Source organism: Mirounga angustirostris, unplaced genomic scaffold (assembly GCF_029215605.1).
Source record: "Mirounga angustirostris isolate CCGP_5_RB_7025 unplaced genomic scaffold, mMirAng1.0.hap1 SCAF_5, whole genome shotgun sequence".
Lineage (NCBI taxonomy): Eukaryota > Metazoa > Chordata > Mammalia > Carnivora > Phocidae > Mirounga > Mirounga angustirostris.
Window position 1 is genome coordinate 60,080,688 of NW_026991713.1, and position 6,812 is coordinate 60,087,499.

The window sequence follows — 6,812 nt, forward strand, 5'->3', positions numbered from 1 at the left end:
AAAGTGAAGTGGAAATGACAATAGACTGATGGGGTATGAGGTATACTGTGGTCAGGGGAGCATCTCTGAAGAAGTATTATTTGAACAAAGATTTGAAGGAAGTAAGGGAAGGAGCTATGTGTGTATCTAGTAGAAAAATGCAAAGGTTTTATTTTTTATTTTATTTATTTTATTTTTATTTTTTTAAAGATTTTTATTTATTTATTTGACAGATAGAGACACAGCGAGAGAGGGAACACAAGCAGGGGGAGTGGGAGAGGGAGAAGCAGGCTTCCCGCCAAGCAGGGAGCCCGATGCGGGGCTCGATCCCAGGACCCTGGGATCATGACCTGAGCCGAAGGCAGCCGCTTAACGACTGAGCCACCCAGGCGCCCTAAATGCAAAGGTTTTAAAACAGGACCATGCTTGGCAGTCTGAGGAAAGATGAGGAGGTGGTGGTGGTAGAAAATAATGAGTAAGGGGAGAGAAGTAGCTTAGATCAGTGTGGTAGCAATGAAGGTGGTGATAAGTGGTGTGATCCTGGATATATTTTGAAAGTAGAGGATTTGCTATCTTACAGTATTTGCTGATGTGGGATGTCTGAGGAAGACAGACATCAAGGATAACTGTAAAGGATTTGGCTGAAAAACAACTGGAAGGAGGGACATCAGCAAAAATGGAAAAGTAAGAATTCCCCCTTCCCAAATCTACTCTTCCATAAAAGTGATGAGAACACTGGCAAAATTGTCAGGATCAGCTTTTTTTTTTTTTTTTTTAAAGATTTTATTTATTTATTTTGAGAGAGAGAGAGCACATGAGAGGGGGAAGGGTCAGAGGGAGAAGCAGACTCCCTGCCGAGCAGGGAGCCCGATGTGGGACTCTATCCAGGGACTCCAGGATCATGACCTGAGCTGAAGGCAGTCGTTTAACCAACTGAGCCACCCAGGCGCCCCATCAGAATCAGCTTTTAAAAAAAAAATTATTTTTTTTTTAATTAACCAAAGATTTGCAACAATGAAGCGAGTAAATGTTTATGCAAGAAAAATGTCTGAGGGGCACCTGGGTGGCTCAGTTGGCTAAAAGTCCCGCTCTTGGTTTCGGCTCAGGTCATGATCTCATGGGCTGTGGGATCAAGCCCCACATCGGGCTTCTTGCTCAGTGGGAGTCTGCTTGAAAGATTCTCTCCCTCTAACTGTCCCCCGCTCATTCTCTCTCTCTATCGGTCTCTCTCTCTAATAACATGGACAAATCTTTAAAAAAAGGAGAAAGAAAGAAAGAAAGAAAGAAAGAAAGAAAGAAAGAAAGAAAGAAAGAAAGAAAGAAAGAAAGAAAGAAAAATGTCTGAATCTCAGTAAGAACAATGAATTATGTGTCATTTTAATTTACTCTATTCCCATATTCCTGCCCCCGGTAACATGGTAACCTTGAAAACAAAAAGCCTGCAGTCATGATGAAAACCAGTAGCCTGGTAGGCTAGATAAAATGTGGTTGGAACTCCTTCAAAGCCCCACTCTCAGAGAGTTGTCATTATTTGACCTATCTGATGGTTCCTTAGAGGATCCTACTCAAGGCTATCTTTATTTGACCTGACCCAGAGGTTGCCTCATACAAACAGCTTTTTTCCTGGGGAGCATTTGTTCAAAACAATGAGATGCAATTTTTCAACATTGCGCTGCCTGTGGTGGTAGATAACAGTTAGGGTAAAAAATAGGCTAACCAAAAAATCTTAATGTAACATCTGGGGATTGTGATGTCCATAACGGACATGGTCAGAAAAGACCTGAGAATGGGGTGCCTGGCTGGCTCAGTCAGTGGAGCATGTGATTTGATCTCCAGGTCATGGGTTTGAGCCCCACATTGGGTGTAGAGATTGCTTAAAAATAAAGTCTTAAAAAAAGAAAGAAAAGAAAAAGAAAAGACCTGAGAAGCCCTTAAACTCTCACCATTGACTAACATTGAGGCTCTGCACAAGCAGGAAGTGAAGCCTAAGGCAAAGTTGTAAACTGCCTGACTGAGTGTTGAAGGCATGTCCCAATATGCATTCAGAGTCCTTCGGCAAAGATTTATTGGTTCCAGGCATTTAAGGAAATTTCTGTCTGATAATTAGCTGACTACTAGGCTAACTGAGCAGATACTTCAGTGGACACACAAAACAAAGAAAACAGAATCTTCGGAATTATTTCAGAAGAGCCCCTAAACAAACAACCACAACTAACAACAAATAGCATGAAAACAGACCTTGGAGAGGGGAGGAGACTCTAATTTTCATTGTTGCCATGTTAAATTATTTTAAATGTCCAGTTTCAATAAAAAATCATGCGATATTCAAGGAAACAAACAAACAAAAAAGGCCATGGACTTACTAGACAAAGACTTTTTTTTTTTAAGATTTTATTTATTTGACAGAGAGAGAGAGAGAGTACAAGCGGGGGGGGGGGGGGTGGCAGAGAGAGGGAGAAGCAGGATCCCGCTGAGCAGAAAGCCTAACTCGGGGTTTGATCCCAGGACCCTGGGATCATGACCCAAGCTGAAGACAGATGCTTAACCAACTGAGCCACCCACGTACCCCTAGACAAAGACTTTTGATCAATCATTTAAAATATATTCAGGGGTGCCTGGCTTGCTCAGTCAGTAGAGCATGCAATTCTTGATCTCAAGGTCATGAGTTCAAGTCCCACCTTGGGTGTAGAAATTACTCTAAAAAAATAAATAAATAGAAATTAAATATATATATATATACACACACACATATGTATATATTCAAAGAACTCATGTATGAAGAACTAAATGAAAGAAATCATGTATGAAGAACTAAATGAAAGAGAATGACCAAATAGAGAATATCAATAAAAATACAGAAATTATTTTTTTTTAAGATTTTATTTATTCATTTGAGAGAGAGAATGAGAGAGAGAGAGAGAGCATGAGAGGGGGAGGGTCAGAGGGAGAAGCAGACTCCCTGCCGAGCAAGGAGCCCGATGCGGGACTCGATCCCGGGACTCCAGGATCATGACCTGAGCCGAAGGCAGTCGCTTAACCAACTGAGCCACCCAGGCGCCCCAGAAATTATTTTTAAAAGAACCAAATTCTGGTGTTGAAAAGTATAAAAATTAAAATGAAAAATTCGCTAGGAGGGCTCAACAGTAGATTTTAGCAGACAAAAGAGAGAAATACTGAGTTTAAAGGTGGGTCAATTGAGACTATCCAGTCTGAAGAACAAGAAAAAAGAATGAAGAAAAATGAATAGAGCCTCAGAGACCTGTAATACTCCATCAAGTGTACATGGAAAGAGAGTAGAGGATAAAAAAAAATACAGAAAGAATATTTGACAAAATAATAGCCAAGAGCTTCCCAAATTTGATGAAAAACATCAATCTATACATCCAAGTTCAACAAACTCCATGTAGGAAAAATTCAAGCAGATTCACACCTGCACACATCACAACCACACTGTCAAAAGACAAAAACAAAGAGTGAATCTTGAAAGCAGCAGGAGAGAAGTGATTCACCACATACAGGGGATCGTCAATATGATTTCACATCAGAAACCATGGAGGCCAGAGATAGTAGGGTGACATATTCAAAGTACTGGAGGAAAAAGACCATCAATCAAAAATTCTATATTCAGTGAATCTATCCTTCAAAAACAAAGGAGGGGCACCTGGCTGGCTGGCTCAGTTGGAGGAGCATGGGACTCTTGATCTCGGGGTCATGTGTTTGAGCCCCACATTGGGTGTAGAGATGACTTAAATAAATAAACTTTTAAAAAAATTTTTATATAAAGGAGAAATTAAGACAGCCCCAGATAAACAAAAATGGGAGGAATTCATCACTAGCAAACCTGCCTACAAAAAATACTAAAGGGAGTTGTTCAGGCTGAAATGAAAGGACAATAGTAACTCTAATCCACATGAAGAAATAATGAACCTCAGTAAAGGTAACTACATAGATAAATATAAAAGACAGTATACGTGTAATTTTTACTTGTAACTGTCTTTTTCTCCTGTGGTATTTATAAGACAATTGTATAAAACGGTAATTATAATCTATGTTGATGAGCATACAATGTAAAAAGATGTAATTTGTATGACAACAGTACAAAGGAGGAAGGAAATAAAGCTGTATAGGAGCAAAGCTTCTGTATGTTATTGAAATTAAGTTGGCATTGATGCAAACAAGATTGTCATAAATTAACATGTTAATTGTAGCTTCCAGGGCAACCATTAAGAGAAAAATTTTAAAAATACAAAACGCAGGGGTGCCTGGATGGCTCAGCATCCTACTCTTGGTTTTGGCTCAGGTCATGATCTCAGGGTTGTGAGATAGAGCCAGGAGTAGGGCTCTGTGCTGGATGTGGTGCCTGCTTGAGATTCTCTCTCTCCCTCTCCCTCTGCCCTTCCCCTCTACTCTCGCTCTAAAAAAAATAAAAAAGAGTAGTTAGAATAGAGCTTGCGGGGCACCTGGTGGTTGAGTAGGTTAAGTGTCTGCCTTTAGCACAGGTCATGATCTTGGGGCCCTGGGATCAAGCCCCAGGTCAGGCTCCCTGCTCAGTGGGGAGCCTGCTTCTCCCTCTCCCTTTGCCCTTCCCCACTGCTCGTGCTGTCTCTCTCTCTCTCAAATAAATAAATAAAATCTTATTTAAAAAAAGAGGGGCATGGGAGGGATAGGGTGATGGACATTGGGGAGGGTATGTGCTATGGTGAGCGCTGTGAATTGTGTAAGACTGATGAATCACAGACCTGTGCCCCTGAAACAAATAATACATCATATGTTAATAAAAAAAGGGGGGGGGCACCTGGGTGGCTCAGTCGTTAAGCATCTATCTTCGGCTCAGGTCATGTTCCTAGGGTCCTGAGATCGAGCCCCGCATCTGGCTCCTGGCTCAGCGGGGAGCCTGCTTCTCCCTCTCCCACTTCCCCAGCTTGTGTTCCCTCTCTTGCTGTCTCTCTCACTGTGTCAAATAAATAAATAAAATCTTAAAAAAAAAAAGAAGATAATTCTTTGAAATATGAAAAAAAGAACAGTGCTTGCCTTTTTGTCACATAATTTACTATACCAAGTGAGCATCTTTTCTATGCCTTGGTAAATTGGTAGTCTCCATTCTAAATTTGTATCATCTTCCAACATTTTATCCCTTGCACTTTCTATGCCATGAAATATCTGAGAGTTCCTTTAATGTGAATTTTTTTTGCCTGTGTCACTTCCTGTAGAACATTTTCATCCTTTTTGTCACTTTCTTCATTTATGGCAATAAGTTCACCTTCACTGTGAACTTATCCCAAGTCTCTAGAATGCCACCAGTGTCAATATTCTCTTGATCAGTGGTCTTTTCTAAACTGCACTTATATTCAATTTGAATTTCACTTCCTGCCTTATCATTTTTTCTTTCTTTCTTCTCTGTCACTTTTTTGGCCAGTTACCTCCATTGATCATCTATTTCTGTAGATGGCTGCCACTGGAAGACAAGGAGGCAACACAACTACACACGCCACTGTCTGTGTGTAAACAGAATGACAGATGCACTCTGACCAATCACTGACAGACTTTGAAAGAAGTGACAGGATTGGTACTAACTGATCATGATGCACATATTTATAAAGTGGTTTGTGTACTGATGAGCCAGCAGTGAAGTTTGCACTTCAGGTAAGTACTCACAGTTCATATACCATAGTAACTGAAGTTTGAACCATGTTGTTGAAAGGAAATACCCCACTTTTTTTTTTTTTTTTAAAGATTTTACTTATCCATTTGAGAGAGAGAGCAAGAGAGTGAGCATGAGCAAGGGGAGGGGCAGAGGAAGAGGGACAAGCAGAGTCCCTGCTGAGCAGGGAGCCCAACGCGGGACTCAATCTCAGGACCCTGAGATCATGACTCAAGCCCAAGTCAGACGTTTAACTAACTGACCCACCCAGATGCCCTGGAAATACCCTACTTTCAATAATTGATAGAATAAGAGAAGATCAACAATGATAGAGAAGATATGAACACTATAAGCCAGCTATACTCAACAAATATCTATAGAACACTCCTTCCAATAATAGCAGAATACACATTCTTCTAAAGTGCACATGAGGGGCACCTGGGTGGCTCAGTTGGTTGGGCGACTGCCCTCGGCTCAGGTCATGATCCCAGGGTCCTGGGATCGAGTGCCACATTGGGCTCCCTGCTCCACAGGAAGCCTGCTTCTCCCGCTCGCATTCCCCCTGCTTGTGTTCCCTCTCTTGCTGTCTCTCTCTCTGTCAATTAATTAAATAAATAAAATCTTTAAAATAAATAAATAAATAAAGTGCACATGAAACCTTTTCCAGAATAGACCATATGTTAGGCCATAAAACAAGTCTTAATAATTTTTAAAGTATTGGGGCGCCTAGATGGCTCAGTCGATTAAGCATCTGACTCTTGATTTCAGCTCAGATCATGATCACAGGGTAGTGGGATCAAGCCCTGAGTTGGGCTCCACACTCAGTGGGGAGTCTGCTAGAGATTCTCTCTCTCCCTCTCCCTCTCCCTGCCCCCCCCCCACTTGTGCACACTTTCTATATTTCTCTCAAATAAATAAATGGGTTTTGTTTTTTGGTTTTTTTCCTCCCTCCTTCTCCTTCTCCCTTAGGCTTTCCCCAATCCCCTCCCCTGCCCATCCCTCCTCTCTGCCCTCCCCTTCAGGCTTCTGGATCTTCGGCCCCTCCCCCCGACACACCCCATGTCTTCCCCAGCAATGCCAGGCTCAGCTCTCCACTTGGGTCTCAGTCCCAGTGTCTATGTGAGTGCCCACCCCCCTCCCCATCTGTCAGTGACTCCACTTTTGTTTTCCCTCCCCTCCCCCCTGCATGTGC